A 26,248-nucleotide genomic window follows, 5' to 3' on the forward strand; every position below is an offset into this window, starting at 1 on the left:
TGGTAGGGAGGGACATTATTGAAGGAGGGACTGGGTGTGGAGGGGGAGAAAGGGAGATCATTGCAGTGGCCTCCCCATCCCATGCAAAATTCAACATCACATCACAAGGTTCCGGGGGGGGGGGGGATGAACCATCCACAAGGTTGCCGGGGGGGATGAACCATCCACAAGGTTGCCGGGGGGATGAACCATCCACAAGGTTGCCGGGGGGATGAACCATCCACAAGGTTGCCAGGGGATGAACCATCCACAAGGTTGCCAGGGGGATGAACCATCCACAAGGTTGCCGGGGGGTGAACTATCCACAAGGTTGCCGGGGGGGTGAACCATCCACAAGGTTGCCGGGGGGGGTGAACCATCCACAAGGTTGCAGGGGGATGAACCATCCACAAGGTTGCCAGGGGATGAACCATCCACAAAGTTGCCAGGGGGATGAACCATCCACAAGGTTGCCGGGGGGATGAACCATCCACAAGGTTAACCACAATACTCCAGAGAGGTCAGGGGAAGAAATAAACTACAATAAGAAAACAAACCATACCACGGGCGGGATTTGAACCCGCGGTCAGAAAGTCTCAAAACTCCAGACCATCGCCTTAGCCACTGGACCAGCTAGCCACAATAAGATTCGTCCAACTAGGTATATTTCTACACCATAGGAAGGTTAGCATAGGCACCTCTGTGACCACAAATGTAAGCTAACCTTCCTATGGTGTAGAAATATACCTAGTTGGACGAATCTTAATGTGGCTACAAACCATACCCCCGGCCGGGATTGAACCCGCGGTCATAGAGTCTCAAAACTCCAGCCCGTCGCGCTAACCACTAGACCAGCTAGCCACAATAAGATTCATCCAACTAGGTATATTTCTACACCATAGGAAGGTTAGCACAGGCACCTCTGTGACCACAAATGCAAGTTTTTACAGACGAATCTCCAGCTAGCGTGGCCGTGACGAACTCTAGCTCTAGCTCGAACTAGAGTTCGTCACGGCCACGCTAGCTGGAGATTCGTCTGTAAAAACTTGCATTTGTGGTCACAGAGGTGCCTGTGCTAACCTTCCTATGGTGTAGAAATATACCTAGTTGGATGAATCTTATTGTGGCTAGCTGGTCTAGTGGTTAGCGCGACGGGCTGGAGTTTTGAGACTCTATGACCGCGGGTTCAAATCCCGCCCGTGGTATGGTTTGTTTGCAATCGTGTCATTACGTACAATAAGGGACTTTTGGGATCGTAAATGAATGAATATAAAACAAGGCTAAATAAATGGAATCACAAGAAAATTGAAGGCTTGAGCTGAACAGAATTCAGAAAAGTGAGTAAATAGCCAATTGTATCTAGGCTGGAATACTGCTGCACACTAACCACCTTCAAGGCTGGCGAAAGTGCGGATCTGGAGAATGTACAGAGGGCCTTCAATGCATGTTTAAGTCCAGTCTAGCACCTCAATTACTGGGAACGTTTGAAGTCTCTTGACCTGTACTCCTTGGAGCGCAGGCGGGAAAGGTACATCATAATTTACATCTGGAAACCCCTACAGGGACTGGTCCCAAATCTACACACAGAAATCACTCCCTACGAAAGCAAAAGACTCGGCAGACAGTACAACATCCGCTAATGAAAAGCAAAGGTGCCATGATTAGTGTCAGGGCTCCAAGGCTGCTCAACAGCCTCCCATCATACATAAAGGAGATTACAGACTTCAAGAGGGAAATGGATAGATACCTAAAGTCAGTGCCTGACCACCCAGGCTGTGGTTCGTATGTTGGATTGCGTGTGACCAGCAATAAGAGCCTGATTGATCAGATCTTAATTCACCGTGAGGCCTGGTCATGAACGGGGGCGTCGACCCCCAGAAAAACCTCCACGTAGACTCCGTGTAGATGAGGAAGGTGACCGATACGGTCTACATAGCCTGAACTGTTTCAAAACCAAGGGTCGGCACGCGAGACACAGATGACATCAAGAGGAGCCTCGCTCCGGCTGGGTGCCTGGCTGGGTGCCCTGATTCCTAGCAGTCCTCATAGCCCCGATAACCGCCCTGACGGGATCACAATTTATCCCTGGAAGAACGGCAGACTTTCAGCCTGCGACTACACCTGAGTGTCGACTCTGGCTGACGCCAACATTCATCATAACATCGATGACAAGAAAGAATACAAACTCATAAATTACAAAGACTTGGGCCATCAGTACCAATTTTTTGCAGCAGGATGGGAGACCCTGCAACCATGGGGAAAACGTGCAACCCAAGGGCAGCCACTTTCATGTTCCAGCATCTCAGTGTGGTCATCCAGAGGGGGAATGCCTGCTACATTCTTGGCTCGCATCCAGCTTCGGAGGAGCTGGAGATTTTTACACACACAAACACACACACACACACATATATATATATATATATATATATATATATATATATATATATATATATATATATATATATATATATATATATGATAGTTCAGTTCTACACTGGTGGTTCAGGTCACACAAGGAGGATAATTCAACACACACTGGAGGTTACACCTTACTCCGTTACTCTTTGCATTTTTTCTCTCTCTCTTCTAACTCCCTCTCTAAACCGGTTTGGGTTGCCTCGCCCTGCGAGCCCCATGCACGGCCCACGTACATACACATGTACACACCCACACACATACATACGACCAGTGAAGAGGCGGGACCAAGAGCTGTGGCTCGACTCCTGCAACCACTGAATAAATGTTCGGAACTGTACACGTGTCATTTTCCATACCTATAGGTGTAGAAACAGGCCAAGTGTCTATCGACAAGTGCCTTTTTGGCAACAATCAACTACTACCACTACTACACACACACACACACACACACACACACACACACACACACACACACACAAAACAAGTGCTTTTGATAACTAGTAACTAACTAACCAGTGGTTCCATGCTTATACCTCTAACATTTCCCTTTGTTCTGTGAGAATTTCTACTCTTGGTACCAGTTTTATTAAAAAATAAATAGTAATACTGAAAAAAATCAAACTGAAAACAGCATCAACGCAAAAATTATGATCTTAATTATATATATATATATATATATATATATATATATATATATATATATATATATATATATATATATAATCTATATATGTATATATATTATATATATATAATCAATCTCAAACTAAATTATGTGAAAGTTTGGCAGATTTTGAGATATCATTGGCAATTCCCACACAAAGACGCATTTGGAAAGCAGTCATGTCTGTTATGATTTCAAAAGTCATTTAATAATAAGTTTTTGAAGTTACGTATAAATATTTAGGCCGAAGATATTGTGTGTGTGTGTGTGTGTGTGTGTATGTGTGTGTGTGTGTGTGTGTGTGTGTGTGTGTGTGTGTGTGTGTGTGTGTGTGTGTGTGTGATAGAGAAAAGAAAGATATAGAAAAGAGAGAAAATATGAAAAAGAAAAAGAGAAAAATGAGAAGAGAGAGAGAGAGAGAGAGAGAGAGAGAGAGAGAGAGAGAGAGAGAGAGAGAGAGAGAGAGAGAGAGAGAGAGAGAGAGAGAGAGAGAGAGAGAGAGAGAGAGAGAGAGAGAGAGAGAGAGAGAGAGAAAATGCTTCCGTCAAGTGGGCTCTCAGCCAATAGAGAACACCAAGGATGGTCCGGCCAAAGGTCACACAGGCTGTGGAAGGTGGAGAGGCTGGCTTGACCGCTCTAGCAAAGGTCACACAATGTTTGCTAGTCTAGCCTCTAGTAGACTATCACGTGTTTTGTTCCAGCCACTAAGAAACTATATGTGGTTTGTTTACAGACCCTAACACACAGTGTGCGACTTGTTTTAGCCTCTAACACACTGTGGTGCTGCTCCTCTTCACCTAGTAGTAAATAGGTACCCGGGCATTAGTCTCCTTACACCTGCTACCCCTCTTCACTCAGCAAGAAGCGGGTACCGGAGTGGTATCCCTCCTGGCAGATGGGGGCTAGCTGTTGAAATGAGCAGATGTAGCAAGCAAGATAACACTTCTCAGCCATAACAAGGTAGAATAACACCTCTTAACCTGCACATTCAAAAATACAATTATATACTTGTCTTACTGAGTAATCTTCCTGGTGTATACCCAGGCGCTGAGAGAGGCTTCGCCCTGTCAAAGTTGGCATTACTCTGAGTGAGCACTGTGCACCTAATGCACTGCGTGTGCACCATGGTTAGCGGGTCTTTGTGTAATGTGTTGATGGTATTGTAAACTAGGTTAATTAAATGGCTTGGTTAATGGGTAAACTACTACTGCCAGAGTGTAAGGGTTGTCGAGTACATTGATTCACTTCCAGAGTGAACTTATGTTTACAAGGAGTCTCTTCCAGTCTCTGTTCCACCGTTTCTGTTCCAGCGTCTGTGTTCCACCGTTTCTGTTTCAGCGTCTCCGTTCCAGTGTGCGTCGGGTCCGGCGTGTCTGGTCACACACACTATACACACGCATACTACACACACTATACACACACTACACAACACACCACGCTACACAGCACAACACACTACACACACACTCACTACACACACACACACACACACACTACACAACACAACACACACTACACTACACACACTACACAACACATTACACAACACACACACACACACACACACACACACACACTACACACACACACACACTACACACACACACACACACTACACACACACACACACACTACACACACACACACACTACACACACACACACACACACTACACACACACACACACACTACACACACACACACACACTACACACACACACACTACACACACACACACACTACACACACACACACTACACACACACACACTACACACACACGACCATGAAAAACCAGCTGTCAGCGTCGTAAAGTCAACATCACCTACACATTAACATTTTTCTGTTACTTTCAGATTTCCTGTTATTTTCCAGCTTTCCTATGTCAGCTCTCCTGTTATCTGTCAGCTCTCCTGTTATCTCTCAGCTCTCCTTTTATATGTCAGCTCTCCTGTTATCTGTTGTCATTATCATTTCCGTTTGTTACACTTGAAGCGTCCACCCGCACGGTCAGCCTCACTTAACTTCCGAGGTATCGTTTACACTGGTACGCTAAATCCGTGTTCTCTCTCCCTCTCCGCTATCTCTTCCTATTCTATCCCTCTCTCCCTCTCCCTTTCCTCCCTCACTGCCTTCCCTCCCTCCCTCACTGCCTTCCCTCCCTCCCTCACTGCCTTCCCTCCCTCCCTCACTGCCTTCCCTCCCTCCCTCACTGCCTTCCCTCCCTCCCTCACTGCCTTCCCTCCCTCCCTCACTGCCATCCCTCCCTGTCTGCCTTCCAAAAGGGTTACCTCTTTCAAGGACAACAAACTGGAATTGAGTAAAAAAAATACTTAAAAAATTACAAAAAATAATAAAAATAGGAAAATAATAATTATTAAATTAGTAATTATTAAAATTATCAATTAAAAATATTTTTTTACTTTTATCATGTCAAATTCCTTGTATCAAGACGCCGGCTGGGATATACAGGCTGGGATATAGAGGCTGGGATATAGAGGCTGGGATATAGAGGCTGGGATATAGAGGCTGGGATATAGAGGCTGGGATATAGAGGCTGGGATATAGAGGCTGGGATATAGAGGCTGGGATATAGAGGCTGGGATATAGAGGCTGGGATATAGAGGCTGGGATATAGAGGCTGGGATATAGAGGCTGGGATATAGAGGCTGGGATATAGAGGCTGGGATATAGAGGCAGGGATATAGAGGCTGGGATATAGAGGCTGGGATATAGAGGCTGGGATATAGAGGCTGGGATACAGAGGTAGGGATATAGAGGCTGGGATATAGAGGCAGGGATATAGAGGCTGGGATATAGAGGCTGGGATATAGAGGCTGGGATATAGAGGCTGGGATATAGAGGCTGGGATATAGAGGCAGGGATATAGAGGCTGGGATATAGAGGCTGGGATATAGAGGCTGGGATATAGAGGCTGGGATACAGAGGCTGGGATATAGAGGCTAGGATACAGAGGCTGGGATATAGAGGCTGGGATATAGAGGCTGGGATATAGAGGCTGGGATATAGAGGCTGGGATACAGAGGTAGGGATATAAAAACAAGGATAGAGGGAAGAATAATGAAGCAAGAATACTGAACAAGAAACGTGGAATTAAAGAGGAAAAAAAATCTCTATTAAATAAAAATAACCAGGACAACACTGACTTCTCTCATGTAAACAAATTCCTTCCATAAGCACAATACTGTAATAAAAAAAATTTATATATTCTACGAATACCTGTGTCATTGGCCGGTGACTTACCTGTATTCAGGTGCTATACATCCGGTCGTACGTACACTAATGTTCCCTGGGACGTTAAAAATCGCACTATATCAGAGTAGCTTGGTTCCCAGTCATCGACACAGCAGCTGTCGCCGAGCCTCCACGGAGAGACACACACACATACTACCCTCCCCAACCACAGTCCAGAGGACACTGAAAGTAATTTCTTCTTTGAACTACCAGAGATCTCCGCACCCAAACTCTCGTACAGCGGAGGGAATAAAATTTTTTTTCAACTTATGCACCGAGAGGCACAACACAATGGTTGTGTGAGGAATATTATTCGTTAAAAACAGCAGTTACTAGGAAAACTTGGAGTGTAAATCAAAGGAACAAGTCTACGAAATGTCCGCTTGGATTCGTATCGTACGTGGCGTTGATGTTCCCATAGATTATCAAACTAGACTGATATAACTCGCTAAGTTAATGGTATTTAACCCCCCCCCTTTTTTGAAGCATTTATCCAGTGTGATACCTCGGGAAAACCACGAGATAATCCACTTTGTAATGAAATAATTTTTTATTTTTTAATATAAATATAAAATTTTAATAAAATTAATAATTTTAATCAAATAATTTTGGTAAATTTTAATAAATTATTAATAATTTTCTCTTTTTTAGTAAATGTCTACAGGAGAAGGGGTTACTAGCCCATTGCTCCCGGCATTTTAGTCGCCTCATACGACACACATGGCTTACGGAGGAAAGATTCTTTTCCACTTCCCCATGGACAATAGAAGAAATAAGGAAGAACAAGAGCTATTTAGAAATATATATATATATATATATATATATATATATATATATATATATATATATATATATATATATATATATAGATATATATATATATATATATATATATGCATGTGCGTGTCTGTGAAGTGTGACCAAAGTGTAAGTAAGAGTAGCAAGATATCCCTGTTATCTAGCGTGTTTATGAGACAGAAAAAGAGTAAGGTTATGAGGATAACAAAAAGATTAGGTGATGAAAGATTGGATATCAGATTGGAGGGAGAGAGTATGGAGGAGGTGAATGTATTCAGATATTTGGGAGTGGACGTGTCAGCGGATGGGTCTATGAAAGATGAGGTGAATCATAGAATTGATGAGGGGAAAAGGGTGAGTGGTGCACTTAGGAGTCTGTGGAGACAAAGAACTTTGTCCTTGGAGGCAAAGAGGGAAATGTATGAGAGTATAGTTTTACCAACGCTCTTATATGGGTGTGAAGCATGGGTGATGAATGTTGCAGTGAGGAGAAGGCTGGAGGCAGTGGAGATGTCATGTCTGAGGGCAATGTGTGGTGTGAATATAATGCAGAGAATTCGTAGTTTGGAAGTTAGGAGGAGGTGCGGGATTACCAAAACTGTTGTCCAGAGGGCTGAGGAAGGGTTGTTGAGGTGGTTCGGACATGTAGAGAGAATGGAGCGAAACAGAATGACTTCAAGAGTGTATCAGTCTGTAGTGGAAGGAAGGCGGGGTAGGGGTCGGCCTAGGAAAGGTTGGAGGGAGGGGGTAAAGGAGGTTTTGTGTGCGAGGGGCTTGGACTTCCAGCAGGCATGCGTGAGCGTGTTTGATAGGAGCGAATGGAGACAAATGGTTTTTAATACTTGACGTGCTGTTGGAGTGTGAGCAAAGTAACATTTATGAAGGGGTTCAGGGAAACCGGCAGGCCGGACTTGAGTCCTGGAGATGGGAAGTACAGTGCCTGCACTCTGAAGGAGGGGTGTTAATGTTGCAGTTTAAAAACTGTAGTGTAAAGCACCCTTCTGGCAAGACAGTGATGGAGTGAATGATGGTGAAAGTTTTTCTTTTTCGGGCCACCCTGCCTTGGTGGGAATTAAATAAAATAATTAATAATTTTAATAAAATGTTAATAATTTTAATATATTAATAATTTTAATAAAATAATAATAATAATAATAATTATCAAGCACACGAAGATCACATCCTGGTCTGATCGTGAGGTATGAGGCGTCGGGTGAGGTATGAGGCGTCGGGTGAGGTATGAGGCGTCGGGTGAGGTATGAGGCGTCGGGTGAGGTATGAGGCGTCGGGTGAGGTATGAGGCGTCGGGTGAGGTATGAGGCGTCGGGTGAGGTATGAGGCGTCGGGTGAGGTATGAGGCGTCGGGTGAGGTATGAGGCGTCGGGTGAGGTATGAGGCGTCAGGAGCTGAGTCGGGTGAGGTATGAGGCGTCAGGAGCTGAGTCGGGTGAGGTATGAGATAAATATTTCCTTCATTGAACTGAACTGAAAAAGGTTAACGACATGTCTCCTCAGAAAAATTACACACAAGTGCATGATAGATAATGATAAAACCTATTCCGTCTGTGGGACTGATCACCTTATAGCTACAACTCCACTACTTTTCACCATCTCTGTATTCCCACCGAGGAGTCCTGGACTTGAGTGGGATTGGCATAGCCTGTGTTGGCTCTGTACCTAATTAGGGTTCACATTAGCTGTCACCTAACTAGGTTCACATCAGCTTTCAACTAAATAGGGTTCACATCAGCTGTCACCTAACTAGGGTTCACATCAGCTGTCACCTAGCTAGGTTCACATCAGTTATCTCCTACTAGGGTTCACATCTGTCACCTAACTAGGGTTCACATCAGCTGTCACCTAGCTAGGGTTCACATCAATTATCTCCTAACTAGGGTTCACATTAGGTATTATGTAACTAGGGTTCACACCAGTTATCTCCTAACTTGAGTTCACATGTCACCAAACTAGGGTTCACATCAGTTATCTCCTAACTAGGGTTCACATCAGCTATTAAGTAACTAGGGTTCACATCAGCTATTACGTAATTAGGGTTCACATCAGCTATTAAGTAACTAGGGTTCACATCAGCTATTACGTAACTAGGGTTCACATCAGCTATTAAGTAACTAGGGTTCACATCAGCTATTACGTAACTAGGGTTCACATCAGCTATCACACTTCTGGCGAAAGCAGCCATAGCAACGTCAGCATCGCCGGAAGTGCGACGTTATCTTGTCTTTTTCCCTCATCACAATCTCGCGAGATGAGAAGATGCGAGAACACCGTCTCGTCTCGAATTTCGAGATGCAAGTCACTGCAATTTTAGCCATAACTGTCCTTTCTGATTCCAGTATATTTGTAGTGACGCCCATACCCGTTTTAAGGATGTCTGCTGGAGCCATGTCTGCTGGAGCCATGTCTGCTGGAGCCATGTCTGCTATAGCTAAGTCTACTGTAACCAACGTATTGAGCTGGTCGCTTTTTAGGCAATTCAATGAAGCTGTAACCCGCCCTGACAGCATCTCTCCTTCAAGTGACAGCAATGTTGAGAGCTTCCCTATTGGACCCGCTGTTATGTCGTGTAGCGAACCACAATTGTGTGGGGGTATCAGTCATTTCAGTGAACCACAATCAGACTGACGGTGTCAGTCACCTCGATGAACCACAATCGGTTCATTTAAGGCTGAAGCTAAACATCTTCCTCATTTTTCTCCTCACACCCACACACAGCCCCATGGGACCAGGAGCTAGGACTCGACCCCTGCAACCTCAACTAGGTGAGTACACAGCCACATACACACACAGCCACACACACACAGAGTGTTGAAAACTCACACGAACGACGACAAAGGCATGTACTGGGATCAATATCAGACTTAAGGAAACCTTCTCTAAGGAGACACGAAAGTAGGGAAAAACCGAGAGTAAATGAAAGAGAAAGAAGGGGGGGGGCATAAGGAAAACAGTAAATAGATAATATCACGGCAACAAAAGCAGAGGTGAAGAGTATAACCAAGGAACAGGACGCAACAAAAGCCATCAGACCTGCCACTCTAACACAAGATACTGTGGGTGCAATGTCGTGATTGTTGTCTATACCAAATGTCTCTTTCTACTATACTAGTCGGCCAGACCTTCCGTACTGTGCAACTATGCATGCCGCTGGAAAGCACATTTGGAATTTCTACACTGGAAACGCGACAGCAACTAAAGCAGCGAGGGGAAAAAGAGAATGCTGAACTGATCTTCCAGAAGGGAATGCGAGAGGCCGTAACAACAGTTGCAACAGTAATCTAGAGGTCAATGTTGCACAACTAACTTCAAAACTTAAATTACTTCCTGAAGATGGTATGTGATCTCGTGGCATAAAACGCAATTACACACGCGTCTGAGATTTCCCGTGCAATGGTGCATTTGCGATTATTGTTCGGTGGCTGAGGCAAAGATGAGAAGTCATTGACTTACGATGACTTTGGAGGAAGATGTCACTGTGTCCAAAGAATATATTCAATATCCATGGACAAGGTTTGGGGATAGTGGTACGTGATTTTAGGGATGACTAGACTGAATATGGGAATGGCTTATGGTAAAACGCCGTGAAGAAAAGGAACCTTAAAATGGGTGTGTTTGGAAGTTTGATAGGAAGTTCTTTCCAGTAGTTAACTGTTATCTCAACGTTTCTGTTTATGAGACGACTGGATGCGAGCACTCTCTGTGCAACTCATTAACACCCAAACGAGATACTGTGGAACATAATACAATAAATAGCTGCCATTAGCCAACATATCGCTGATTGGAAGCCTCCACTTGAACCCAAAATACGTACCGTCTATATAATGTATACATTACACCTACAGAGAATAACAACACAAGGTACCCTTATAGCTTTTTCAAGATTCTCATCCCTTCATGAATGATGAGGGGATGTAAGGAATGGGAGAGGTGGGAGGGATGCTCTCGAGAACAGCACCTACAGGCCTGGTAGCTGAAGCTCTCGCTTCACAGGGCGAGGGTTCGATTCCCATCCAGAAAGAAACATTGGGCGTGTTTCTTTACACTTGTGGTCTATGTTCCCCATTAATAAAATGGGTACCTGGGTGTTAGTCGACTGGTGTGGGTCGCATCCTGGGGCAAAACTGACCAAATCTGCCCTAAATGCTCTGCATAACAAGCGGCTTTGTATATAGTAGTACGTCACTGATGTCAGCTAGGACTGTATACCTTGTACAAGTACTTGTAGAAATAAAGATACATTATTATTATTATTATTATTATTATTGTTGTTGCAAGTGAAAATAAACAAAAGACTTGCGCCAACGAGCGGGCAATAATGCAACATGCAGTTGCAATAACATTACCAGCAGATTAGTAATCAAGACTTAAACGTAAGACTATGTTGATAAAGACGCATATGTTGTTCCTTGCAAGCAATGTCTGGAAGATGTATATGTTGGTGACACAGGAAGAAGTGTGAATAAAAGCAGGAATGAGCGTAAAAGTATAAAAAAAAAGGCACATATTCGTGACTTTGACCAAAATATAAGATTCAGACGAATTGTGAAATGATAATTACATTAAGACGCGCATCGTTAAGTCTAATCTTACTGCATCAGTTTCAGACTTCAATATGACCGAGGGATAATTTAATTTTAACACGATAATTTGCAAGAGAGAGAGAGAGAGAGAGAGAGAGAGAGAGAGAGAGAGAGAGAGAGAGAGAGAGAGAGAGAGAGAGAGAGGAGAGAGAGAGAGAGGAGAGAGAGAGAGGAGAGAGAGAGGAGAGAGAGAGTGTGTGTGTCCCTGCGACAGCCTCGTTACACACTGAACCTTCGCTACAAAATCCTATATCTTATCAACGTATCTTTCATACAGATTATTATAAAAAAGAAGCGCTAAAGCACAAGGGCTATCTTTCATACAGAGGGAAATAACATTTATATTTTACAGAGTATAGAACTGTGTTCACAAATCATGTTGGACTGATTATTAATGTATTTTATTCAGGGAGAAGCGCTATATCCGTAGGGGTCATACAGCGACTGGAGAAGGTAAGGTAGCTTAAATTCCGTGGATCAAGAGCCTTGCACGTGGGATTCAAGCCGTCATAGCCACTTGGCAATACATATGTATCAGCTCCGTGATACATGTGTAACATGTCTAGACACATGTCTATGTGTAACATGTCTAGACACATGTCTATGTGTAACATGTCTAGACACATGTCTATGTGTAACATGTCTAGACACATGTCTATGTGTAACATGTCTAGACACATGTCTATGTGTAACATGTCTAGACACATGTCTATGTGCAACATGTCTAGACACATGTCTATGTGCAACATGTCTAGACACATGTCTATGTGTAACATGTCTAGACACATGTCTATGTGCAACATGTCTAGACACATGTCTATGTGTAACATGTCTAGACACATGTCTATGTGTAACATGTCTAGACACATGTCTATGTGTAACATGTCTAGACACATGTCTATGTGTAACATGTCTAGACACATGTCTATGTGCAACATGTCTAGACACATGTCTATGTGCAACATGTCTAGACACATGTCTATGTGCAACATGTCTAGACACATGTCTATGTGCAACATGTCTAGACACATGTCTATGTGCAACATGTCTAGACACATGTCTATGTGCAACATGTCTAGACACATGTCTATGTGTAACATGTCTAGACACATGTCTATGTGTAACATGTCTAGACACATGTCTATGTGTAACATGTCTAGACACATGTCTATGTGTAACATGTCTAGACACATGTCTATGTGTAACATGTCTAGACACATGTCTATGTGTAACATGTCTAGACACATGTCTATGTGTAACATGTCTAGACACATGTCTATGTGTAACATGTCTAGACACATGTCTATGTGTAACATGTCTAGACACATGTCTATGTGTAACATGTCTAGACACATGTCTATGTGTAACATGTCTAGACACATGTCTATGTGTAACATGTCTAGACACATGTCTATGTGCAACATGTCTAGACACATGTCTATGTGCAACATGTCTAGACACATGTCTATGTGCAACATGTCTAGACACATGTCTATGTGCAACATGTCTAGACACATGTCTATGTGTAACATGTCTAGACACATGTCTATGTGTAACATGTCTAGACACATGTCTATGTGTAACATGTCTAGACACATGTCTATGTGTAACATGTCTAGACACATGTCTATGTGTAACATGTCTAGACACATGTCTATGTGTAACATGTCTAGACACATGTCTATGTGCAACATGTCTAGACACATGTCTATGTGCAACATGTCTAGACACATGTCTATGTGCAACATGTCTAGACACATGTCTATGTGTAACATGTCTAGACACATGTCTATGTGTAACATGTCTAGACACATGTCTATGTGTAACATGTCTAGACACATGTCTATGTGTAACATGTCTAGACACATGTCTATGTGTAACATGTCTAGACACATGTCTATGTGTAACATGTCTAGACACATGTCTATGTGTAACATGTCTAGACACATGTCTATGTGTAACATGTCTAGACACATGTCTATGTGTAACATGTCTAGACACATGTCTATGTGTAACATGTCTAGACACATGTCTATGTGTAACATGTCTAGACACATGTCTATGTGTAACATGTCTAGACACATGTCTATGTGTAACATGTCTAGACACATGTCTATGTGTAACATGTCTAGACACATGTCTATGTGTAACATGTCTAGACACATGTCTATGTGTAACATGTCTAGACACATGTCTATGTGTAACATGTCTAGACACATGTCTATGTGTAACATGTCTAGACACATGTCTATGTGTAACATGTCTAGACACATGTCTATGTGTAACATGTCTAGACACATGTCTATGTGTAACATGTCTAGACACATGTCTATGTGTAACATGTCTAGACACATGTCTATGTGTAACATGTCTAGACACATGTCTATGTGTAACATGTCTAGACGCATGTCTATGTGTAACATGTCTAGACACATGTCTATGTGTAACATGTCTAGACACATGTCTATGTGTAACATGTCTAGACACATGTCTATGTGTAACATGTCTAGACACATGTCTATGTGTAACATGTCTAGACGCATGTCTATGTGTAACATGTCTAGACACATGTCTATGCTAAAGATTTCTACTTTTCAGTTTAAGACATAATGTATATTTTCAATACATTTCTACTGTAAGACAAATATTTAATGCAATTCAACAGAATTACTTTCTCTACAATATTTTGGTATATGTGGATTTAGTTCACATTGCTTGAGTCGCATGAGACCTCAGAGTTTTGCATACCATGCGCCACGAAACACGTAGAGCTGCTTGCGTGAGACTTACGCTGGCGTAACACACGATATCGTTTCGTAATCCACACATCCAGGTTGTCATTAATATGTGCTGGCTACCTCTTAACGTGCTGCTGCTAAGCTGCACAAGGAGTTTATGTACTTCCCGCTTGTATGTCCGTGCTGACTTTCCTTGTGCCGTGACACCGTACGTCTATGAAAGACGTTCACTTCGTACTGGTAGATTCGTACATTCCGTTCTGACTCCCAGAAATATGTCATGAGAGGGTGCAACGGCTGAGGCTTCTGGTGTCACGGATCTCATTGCATCACTTGCTTGCTGGCTAATTTAGTTGATATCACGATTGGATGGACTAAGGATTCCAGGATTCTCAATACTGACGAATCCTGGAATCATGACTTATCTCTATATTCAACTTCAACCAGAACAACGGCTTCTATAACATAGCTGAACCTCTCGCCAAGAAACTTCTTCATCGCTATCCCACATAAGAACATAAGAATGGAGGAACACTGCAGAAGATCTTTCCAGCTACCCAAGGCATTAGAATCTACAACTCTACTCGGTAGACCGTCACATACAGCATTCTCAACCTGACTTCATCCTATAAATGCTCACGTACCTTCTACCCAGGTAGATCTGTTTGTGACTTGATAAAGCCCACTGTGTGGGCGAAGCGTTGTCAATAAAGGATTACATTACACTGCATGTGTGTTTATATTTCCATTGTGTCGGTATTTTATACCATTTATTTCCAATAATCCAAGTGCTTGGGCAGTTTTCGCATCCCTGGGAGCGATTTTATCTTCACCAGTGTAACTATCATAATTGTCCCAACTTCGTTGCCTTCTTCAATTTGTTTGCTCAACTATGCTCTGGTTTTCTAACTAATGGTGGAGCAACTGCTGAGTCTGCCTCTCCTCACTGTGTTGATGATAAGTCGAATTATGTTGTCATCTCTTTGGAAATCTCTTAATAATTTGATGATGAACGAGGCTAGTGACTCGCCACCTCTTACCGACACGCCAAATATTGCCAAACAGTAGCCGGTTGTACCATACCTTGATGGTGGGTCGAGCATCGAGGATACTGGAACCTTGGATTCCTTTCTTCGGGAAGTCTGCAAGTTTCCTAGCTGTGTGGACAGGCTGTTTTGGGAACATGTGGAGGAGACTTGGTAGCTACTGCTGTGATTGCTTTTATAATATTTGACGAGATGAGATGTATCGTCGTGGGCTCAGGTGTCTGGAATGGCTGTGGATCATTACATTCCACGGGAAGATAAGATGATCTGGGGCAGCTACCATGGTTGCGATGGAACCCAATAGTGTTAAGGCCACAGACCTGTAAAGAGGGTCGAAAATACATGGCAAGCCGTGCGGGTCCCTCGACTGTGAGGTTGCTCCCGATTAGCAACCATCTAATTACTTAGGATTACATGACAGGATCTGACAGGGAGGTGTAGGAGGTTTAATACAGTGGCTACAGCTAGGGTGTGTTGGGGGAAAGGGGCCGACACGGACCGATTTGCGCCAGACTTCATCTTGTTGCAAATAAGAACGACACAGCTTAACCCTTGCAACGGAAGAAAATGAACAGTTAAGAGCTCTGTAGATTTCGGCCTCAGTCAGAGACCTTCAGCGGATGTGACAAAGAGGGTCTCTGATTGAGGCCCAATTAATTTTTTGGACGAAATGGTTTCTCATCAACCACCACTCATGACACGTTACTGCAAGCATCACCACTCATGACACTTTAATGCAAGCGTCCTTAAACTTTCATGATACCTTAATACAAGGGTCTTCAAACTTCTTATAGTGTAGTCTTGGTGAGCGCATGACAGGGTCTGATATTACGTCACTGGGCTCAGTTGAGCACAACTCTTCCAAGGGAACACGGATTTCACCGACACAGTAAAGCGGCAATGAAGGAAATACACTTCGGAAAACAGTGAAGGAAGTACCCACCAAGATGAAGGAAGTACACATCACCTCCCTGGGTAGTTGCTGTCTAACAACCTACCTCAGAAACTGGCCACCACCTATCAAGACTGAGGGATTGATCACCTCAAAATTACCTTCCCATTTCTTCCACTGTCTCCACTACAATAATCACCTATGTATTCGATGCTTAAGAGTCTTATTCGTCTACCTGTCGGTCTTGTAACCATTATTATACTGACCAGTCTGTCAATATAATTTCTGCTCAGCAGACCTTACGTCTTCTGAGCAGACGTAAGGACTCAGCAATAAAAATACCTCAGTGATAAAAATGCATACTGCTTATCAACTTTTTATTGTAGCGACTATAAGTTTGTTTTTGCTTCCCCACATTTGCCGTCAACAGCCAGCCAGCTCACACACACATGCAGTCAGCTTAGATAAGTATACCTTCCCCTCTCAGTGTGTCCTAGTAATTCACGACCCGAAAATGTGTTGGCACGTAAACACGATTGCGGAGTTTGCATCCTGTGAGGTTAGTAGTAAGGGTTATAATTATAGCCATAATTTTTAAAGGAGTGGACCAGTAAGCCAGCGGAAGGCCTCTGTCAGATAACCAAAAGCTCCAGCTGCGGGTCATCATATGACTAAGACCCACTTCAGGATCCCTTGTCCTGTTTCCTGACAAATCTTACCTAACCCAAACTGTATTGTATGGAACACGGAACCCACCAAGAGTTTATTACCTTATACTCGCTGTAAGAATACCTACTTGAAAGAGTTTACCAGTATTTAAAAACAAATGGTTTACCTGTGTGCATACAGCCAGACGTGATCCTTCAAGAAGGGTACCTTGATGCTGGTAAACTGCTCTTCATCCAGGGTAAGTTTATTCAGGTATACACAAATACAGTTACATAGATTATCATACATAGCAGCATATGTGTAGAGAACCTGGGATAACCCAAAAAAGCCAGAGAGAGAGAGATTTATTTCCTTCCTCGCATCATTACTAGATTGCCAACGGCCTTATCGCTTCGCCATTATGCTGAGGAGAAAAAGAAAATAAAAAGATAAAGAAGAGCTAAACATAAGAAACTAGCAAACAACTAATTAACTTTAAATCTTGCACTTAGAATGAGACATCAACCAGCCGGATAACGAGAGTGCCAAACACGGTCACAGAGTTCCTTCAGTAACTTACTCTGGGGACACACCTCACGAGTGCCTGAGTGCACACCTTAACACAACAAGTCCGACCTAATATTACCGAAAAGTGAAAGGATGATAGTGAGAGGGAGTGTGGGAGGGGATGATCACATCTCGTGACACACTGAGACACTGGTCGTCACGCTGGATCACTGGGCTTATCTCACTCAACACTTAAAATTACTCCTTCAAAGCGCCAGTGGTGGGAAGACTGAACAGTAACAAATGAAAGTGGTGACTGTGACGTACATACTTATGTACGTGTGTGTGTGTGTGTGTGTGTGTGTGTGTGTGTGTGTGTACTCACCTAGTTGAGGTTGCAGGGGTCTAGTACGAGCTCCTGGTGTGTGTGTGTCCGCGCAATGTGTGGTGTGAATATAATTTAGAGACTTTGTAGTTTGGAAATTAGGAGGTGTGGGATTACCAAAACTTGTATCCAGAGGGCTGAGGAGGGGTTGTTGAGGTGGTTCGGACATGTAGAGAGGATGGAATGACTTCGAGAGTGTATAAATCTGTAGTGGAGGGAAGGCGGGGTAAAGGTCGACCTAGGAAAAGTTGGAGGGAGGGGGTAAAGGAGGTTTTGTGTGAGGGGGGACTTGGACTTCCAACTAGTATGCTTGAGCGTGTTAGGAGCGAATGGAGGCAAATGGTTTTTCGGACTTTACGTGCTGTTGGAGTGTAAGGTAACATTTATGAAAGGATTCAGGGAAACCGGCAGGTCGGACTTGAGTCCTGGAGATGGGAAGTACAGTGCCTGCACTCTGAAGGAGGAGTGTTAATGTTGCAGTTTTATAATTGTAGTGTAAGCGCGCCTCTGGCAAGACAGTGATGGAGTGAATGATGGTGAAAGTTTCTTTTTCGGGCCACCCTGCCTTGGTGGGAGACTGCCGATGTGTTAATAAATAAATTATATATATATATGCATTTCGTATCTTATTTATAATTTGATAAAGAGTGGGACATTGTTACAATGTCTTCTGTGCAATATGCATCTTGTCTGAACACTGTAGGCAGTACCACACTGTAGGCAGTGCCACACTGTAGGCAGTGCCACACTGAGCAGCACTGCCTTGCTGAACGCCACCTCATACACTGGATCTGATTTTAATGATGCGGACATAATTACGAAAAAAATGTCAAAAATAATGAATCGATATCCAAGTTGAAAGTATAACCTAACTAATAACTCCTAAATACCATAACAAAGATCTATTATAACTGCAGAAAATTAAAAAAGGCACCAGGAGCAGTAAGGCTGAACAAGGAGTGTATGCAACACAGTATATAATGTAACATATGGGAATCTTTATTGAAACGTTTCGCCACACAGTGGCTTCATCAGTCCAATACAAATCAGAAGGGTGTAAGGAGAGGAGGAGTTCGAGGTAATCAGTCCCTCAGCCTGGAGTCAATGTGTTCAGTCGATGTGTTCAGTCCGTTGTGCCAGTGTGTGGCGAAAGGTTGCACAAGTGTCTCCATCTTCAACTTGTCGGTTCTAAACCATTTATCACAACAGTGTATAATGTAACATGTCCGGTGTCAAAATAATATAGCACAAGAATTCCAATTCGTCAGGATATTTTTCATGGTAAATGTTCCGACCAGCCCCCCCCATCCCTCCTATGGTTTCTTCGTTTCATTAAAATGCCTTAAAACTGCGCAAGCATCGTATGCCACTTATTTTAATTTTTTCAGTTTTACAGGCTAAATTATTATTATTATAATCAAAAAGAATTTACAGGCTAAAAGCCGTTCCTCAGCTCATTGCAAAGCCGAGCCCTGTTATGGTATACCCCCCCCCCCCCACAGTTCTCCAGGATGCCACCCACACCCAGACTAACACCCAGGTACCTACTTTATGACATTTCTTACCCATTAATTTAATATATCGAGCAAAAAATGATTACGTACTTAGTAAAAAAATGTCTAAACAAATGGGTGTAATCAGTTGAACACAACACAGATGCAAACTCACTGAGTAGCAAGATATTATAACATTACTGACAGAATTAGAGCAGTTTGTGGTAATTTATATCACAGGACTGAGCACTGCACAGCATAACAGACCTCAGTAATGCTCATCATCACAGGTTTGAGCGGATAAGTAACTTATTCAATTTTTTTTTTATCGACCCCTTCCCCCTCCCCATTGGAAATAAGTCACTTACATTTTTTGTGTTATTCTACGTAATCTACACATATGTTGTTATGTATAATACTCTATGTAACTGTATTTATGTGTACCTCTGCCTGAATAAACTTACTGACGTGTGATAGGTGTTTGAGGCCTCGGCACCTACTGTGGGTTACTTACCCTAGTAACATACTGCCTCTGGTTCCTCTTATGCAGTTTACATCATTCTGGTAAGATAAGATAAGATAAGATAAGATTTCGTTCGGATTTTTAACCCCGGAGGGTTAGCCACCCAGGATAACCCAAGAAAGTCAGTGCGTCATCGAGGACTGTCTAACTTATTTCCATTGGGGTCCTTAATCTTGTCCCCCAGGATGCGACCCACACCAGTCGACTAACACCCAGGTACCTATTTGCTGCTAGGTGAAGAGGACAATAGGTGTAAGGAAACGTGTCGAAATGTTTCCACCCGCCGGGAATCGAACCCGGGCCCTCCGTGTGTGAAGCGGGAGCTTTAGCCACCAGGCCACCGGGCCACCATCACTGTTTAATGTTAACAGTTTCGTATATACGGTCGTGTTTCACCTATTTTACTCTATCTGCCATTCGTATTTTATTCAGATTTATACCTAAGGCGCTGTAGTTTTAACACAACGGGGCCAGGAGCTGAGTATCGACCCCTGAAACCACAATTAGGCGAGTACAACGCTTCAATATGTTTATACAAGTCTGTGCTACATTTAACAGACGACAACATCATAGAAAACTTAAATTTCGATAAAAAACAGAAAGGCGAACTTACCTATCCAGCAAATAATAGTTTTATGTTACATGATACATATTTGTATAAAGAAATGCAATAGTTGGGTGTGCATACCAAAAGCCCCTTTATATGCAAAGCATTTCGGGCGAACTTAAAATTAACTTATGATAAATAAGGCAATAACAGTAATTATGGTCATTAGATGAGTTACACTGAATACAAGAGACTTCAGTATTCTATTAGGTCATGTTATATGACTTTAATAAGTCTTGTAGAGAAGATGTACAATTTTGATTATCATGTTGAGGTCTAAAGTTGAAAACATTGTAATACAATACTCGACATACTGTGATTAAAGGCAATCGAGGAAACACTGAGGACACTTTTCGGTCGTTAGATTTATTTTACTCACATACGTTGGTTAATGTTTGTTAGACCACGTCGACTATACGAGGGTCATTATGGCTTCGCGTAGCCTTTTCACCACAATAATAATTTAATCCCATAAATATGGATTAAATTAAACTCTCGGCATGTATACACTGGGGAAAATACACCTCTTGGTGTATATACCCTGTATTCCATATATGTTTCCTCAAGTCCCTTGTAAGCATTAAACAAGGCTCCTAAAGCTTAATGTTAAGTAAGTTTATTCAGGTATACACAGTCACATATATTATCATACATAGCAGGATATGTGTAGAGAACCTAGGATAACCCTAAAAAGTCAGTGACTTATTAGGATTTTTAACTCGAACTATTAGTAATTTAGGATAATCCGTGTGGCTTATTACCACTGAGGTCCTTAATCCTATTCCCAGGATGTGACCCACAACAGTCAGCTAACACCAAGGTATGTACTTACCGCTAGGTGAAGAGAGGCAGCAAGTGTAAGGTAACACGCCTAACGTCACCACTCGTCCAAGGATCGAACCGCAGCCTTTTAGTGCCTTTGCAACCGTGGTACAATTTCCTGCTACTGAAAAATCAGCTTTAGAGTTCCATAATAAGGGCTGGTCAAGTGCTGCTGTCAGCTTGGTGCACTAATACTGCATGTTGCGCTCACCATACCGATTGTAAATGCCGTGCACCGCTTGTCTGGTGGTGCACTGTCAGTCCTGTGATATTAACGATGCTGTAACTGCTCGACTAGCCAAACTTGCCAGTTGATTAGTTAATTGGATTTAAAGCCTATCGACTTCAAGGGGTCATCAAGGCTGTATATCACCTGTTCACCATGTTATGGATATTTAATACCTAAAATAGGAATTAACCTCCCAACATATATACACAGAGAGATATACACTTCTAGGCGTATATGATCTTGCAAAACTTGCCACCTGTCTGTACGCCCACGAGTCATTTCAGCAGTCTAGAAAAAAAAGACAACCTATTTGCTTGTCAGATTTGTGTTTGTGTTGTTACCCAGCAAGGAGCTCAGTAATGATACGGGTTATACATACCGAGAGGTCTCTCTCTCTCTCTCTCTCTTTCTCTCTCAGTGTATATACACTGATAACTTACTTTGGTTACACTGATCGTAGTAGTCACACTGAATATCAGTGCCTAAAATGGTCACATTCAGTAATTTTTCCCATAGCCCAGAATTAAAGTATTTTTGACTGGTGCTTTAGAGGTGAGATGCAGCCTTGAAAGACCCTCGTGTAGCCGAGAGGCTTTAAACCCCATTACTCAAGGAGTCTCGTCAAACATAAAACCTCACACTTCACTTTATGTCACGATAAAACTCAGAGCTCAGCAAATCAATACACAGAGATACATTGAACATAATTCTAATTCTGTATGCAATAAGATCACAGTAAACAGGTGATGTCACAATATGCAAAACCACTGTGAAAAAATAGTGAATTTCTAAGCGCTTTCTTGATTTCTCACATTAATCGTATGTGAGGTGATATGTTCTATTATTTTTACAGTTCCTTGATGATGTGGGAAATCACGAAAGCGCTTGGAAGTTCACTATTTTTTTCACAGTGGTTGTTCCTTGACGCTGGTGAGGGGCTCTTGATCTAGGGAATCGGATCTGTGCTCCGGTTCCCTGAACTGAACCTGAATACCTTCCATCCCCCCCACCAAAGGCGCTGTATAATCATACGGGTTTAGAGTTTCCCATAATTATAATAATAATAATTTCGTAGGCTATGTATCTCTTATTATATATACTCCGAAAATTGACTTTAAACCCCAGACCGGAATATGCTGCAACCTTCAGGACGCTTTGAATCATCAATAGACTTCAATATCTTTTATCAGAGTAAGACAGATGGTTAACATTAGAAATGTTTATAAACAGAGCGTTTCATCAACAAACATCAATGTACATGGACTCCAAGCTGAGGGACTGATTACCTCAAACTCCTGGATGAGTGAATTAGACTGATGAAGCCACTGTGTGGCGAGACGTTTCCACACTGAAGAGACCCCAAGTGCTGCACTTGTGATGCGGGAAACAAGACTCTTCAGTGACCTATCAGTAAGTCCTGTGTTCTGTAACACTGGAGTTATAGTCTTGGTCAGAAGGACCTCCAGTGTGATATTGTGTCTTCCTCCAGTTGAGGTTACTGCTCACTCATCCTCCAGGTGAGGTCACTGTTCACTCATCCTCCAGGTGAGGTCACTGTTCACTCATCCTCCAGGTGAGGTCCTTGTTCACTCATCATCCAAGTGAGGTCCTTGTTCACTCATCCTTCAGGTGAGGTCACTGTTCGCTCATCCTCCAGGTGAGGTCACTGTTCACTCATCATCCAAGTGAGGTCCTTGTTCACTCATCCTCCAGGTGAAGTCACTGTTCACTCATCCTCCAGGTGACGTCCTTGTTCACTCATCCTACAGGTGAGGTCACTGTTCACTCATCCTCCAGGTGAGGTCACTGTTCATTTATTCTCCACGTGAGGTCACTGTTCACTCATCATCCAGGTGAGGTCACTGTTCACTCATCATCCAAGTGAGGTCCTTGTTCACTCATCCTCCAGGTGAAGTCACTGTTCACTCATCCTCCAGGTGACGTCCTTGTTCACTCATCCTACAGGTGAGGTCACTGTTCACTCATCATCTAGGTGAGGTCACTGTTCACTCATCCTCCAGGTGAGGCCACTGTTAACTCATCCTCCAGGTGAAGCCACTGTTCACTCATCCTCCAGGTGAGGTCACTGTCCACTCATCCTCCAGGTGAGGTCACTGGTCACTCATCCTCCAGGTGAGGTCACTGTTCACTCATCCTCCAGGTGAGGTCACTGTTCATTTATTCTCCACGTGAGGTCACTGTTCACTCATCATCCAGGTGAGGTCACTGTTCACTCATCCTCTAGGTGAGATCTCTCTTTACTCATCCTCCAGGTGAGGTCACTGTTCACTCATCCTCCAGGTGAGGTCACTGTTCATTTATTCTCCAGGTGAGGTCACTGTTCATTTATTCTCCAGGTGAGGTCACGGTTCACTCATCCTCTAGGTGAGATCTCACTTTACTCATCCTCCAGGTGAGGTCACTGTTCACTCATCCTCCAGGTGAGGTCACTGTTCATTTATTCTCCACGTGAGGTCATCATCCAGGTGAGGTCACTGTTCACTCATCCTCTAGGTGAGATCTCTCTTTACTCATCATCCAGGTGAGGTCACTGTTCACTCATCATCCAGGTGAGGTCGCTGTTCACTCATCATCCAGGTGAGGTCCTTGTTCACTCATCATCCAGGTGAGGTCACTGTTCACTCATCCTCCAGGTGAGGTCCTTGTTCACTCATCCTCCAGGTGAGGTCACTGTTCTCTCATCCTCCAGGTGAGGTCACTGTTCTCTCATCCTCTAGGTGAGGTCACTGTTCACTCATTCTCCAGGTGAGGTCACTGTTCACTCATCCTCCAGGTGAGGTCACTGTTCACTCATCCTCCAGATGAGGTCACTGTTCACTCATCATCCAGGTGAGGCCCTTGTTCACTCATCCTCCAGGTGGGGTCACTGTTCACTCATCCTCCAGGTGAGGTCACTGTTCACTCATCCTCCAGGTGAGGTGCTTGTTAACTCATCCTCCAGGTGGGGTCACTGTTCACTCATCCTCCAGGTGAGGTCACTGTTCTCTCATCCTCCAGGTGAGGTCACTGTTCACTCATCCTCCAGGTGAGGTGCTTGTTCACTCATCCTCCAGGTGGGGTCACTCTTCACTCATCCTCCAGGTGAGGTCACTGTTCACTCATCCTCCAGGTGGGGTCACTGTTCACTCATCCTCCAGGTGAAATCACTGTTCTCTCATCCTCCAGGTGAGGTCACTGTTCTCTCATCCTCCAGGTGGGGTCACTGTTCACTCATCCTCCAGGTGAGGTCCTTGTTCACTCATCCTCCAGGTGAGGTCACTGTTCACTCATCCTCCAGGTGATGTCACTGTTCACTCATCCTCCAGGTGAGGTCACTGTTCACTCATCCTCCATGTGAGGTCACTGTTTACTCATCCTCCATGTGAGGTCACTGTTCACTCATCCTCCAGGTGAGGTGCTTGTTCACTCATCCTCCAGGTGGGGTCACTGTTCACTCATCCTCCAGGTGAGGTCACTGTTCTCTCATCCTCCAGGTGAGGTCACTGTTCTCTCATCCTCCAGGTGAGGTCACTGTTCTCTCATCCTCCAGGTGAGGTCGCTGTTCACTCATCCTCCTGGTGAGGTCACTGTTCACTCAGTAGTAATCACCGAACTAATGGCTGACTACTGTCCACACAGCTTAGTTTTTTTTTTTCTTTTTTTTTGTGGGGGGAGTGGGGTTATCCTGGATTGTCTGCCATCCTGGGTTATCTGTCATCCTAGATTATCTGGGCATCCTGCTCTTTTTCCACATTACTTCCTGTGACATTATTATATGTCTATAATTTAGCCATATATTACTGGCTTTGTTGGGTGTGACAGTCACCCAACTCTAGTCCTGGTAACTGGCCTTAAATGCACCAGTTTAGAACACGCTTTCTGTGTTCTGAATTCTCCATTCATTATATGGGGCAATAAAGAAACAATATGGGGTACCAGCTTTTACTGGAACAATTTATCGCCCAGGAGAGAGATTTATGACTTAATAAAGCTCAGACCTAAGCGAAACGTAGCCTCAATGAAAGTTTGTTGTGGACTGTTTCTCTACGAAACGTCGTCTTAAGATTTATCGCCAGTCTGTGAGCTATATGGGAAATGTTCCATCCACGGTATTGCGATTTTTATTCTTCATTAATCTTGCCCGGTCCTCGGATGCCATGACCAGACAGACATGAAGGATTCACGCTATAAACACTGTGAACCCAGATCTGTGCAACCAAGAGATACTCACGTACTGTGAACCCAGAGGCCTCCAGCCAAGAGATACTCACGTATTGTGAACCCAGAGTCATCCAGCCAGGAGATACTCACGTAATGTGAACCCAGAACCATCCGACCGGAAGATACGACAACATAGTCACAGATCCAACAGTAACAACACAGGAAGACAACACAGCCACAGACCACAACATCTTGTCCTCAATATGACCTTCTTTTAAAATAATGAACATAAGTACAAAAAGAAAAAAACTGACTCGTGTATCAGTTCAACCACGTACAAGCAAATGTATCGAGAGCTCGGCACTCCGTGTGAAGGTCGGGAGTGTGAGAGGTCCTGAAATAGCCCAGTAATGCCCATGACATCTCTCACGAGAATGATTCGCAGGCCACGAGCAACAATGCCTTAGGAAGGCAACAATACAACACT

The 26,248-nt window shown here is 43.4% G+C and overlaps 1 protein-coding gene across 5 annotated transcripts in view; it reads right to left on the reverse strand.

Annotated features, from left to right (window-relative positions):
* LOC128687876 (uncharacterized) overlaps window positions 1-21,517 on the reverse strand; it is a 323,177-nt gene extending 301,660 nt beyond the window's left edge. For 4 of the 5 annotated variants that reach the window (XM_070083496.1, XM_070083495.1, XM_070083498.1 and 1 more), the window contains exon 1: window positions 6,325-6,486. The gene's annotated coding sequence lies outside the window, so the exon portion shown is untranslated. Of the gene's footprint in view, window positions 1-6,324; window positions 6,487-21,381 lie in introns of those variants that run through there. The other variant, XM_070083497.1, reaches the window with a different exon arrangement.
* Window positions 21,518-26,248: the final 4,731 nt, after the last annotated feature.

This window comes from Cherax quadricarinatus, chromosome 10, assembly GCF_038502225.1.
Source record: "Cherax quadricarinatus isolate ZL_2023a chromosome 10, ASM3850222v1, whole genome shotgun sequence".
Lineage (NCBI taxonomy): Eukaryota > Metazoa > Arthropoda > Malacostraca > Decapoda > Parastacidae > Cherax > Cherax quadricarinatus.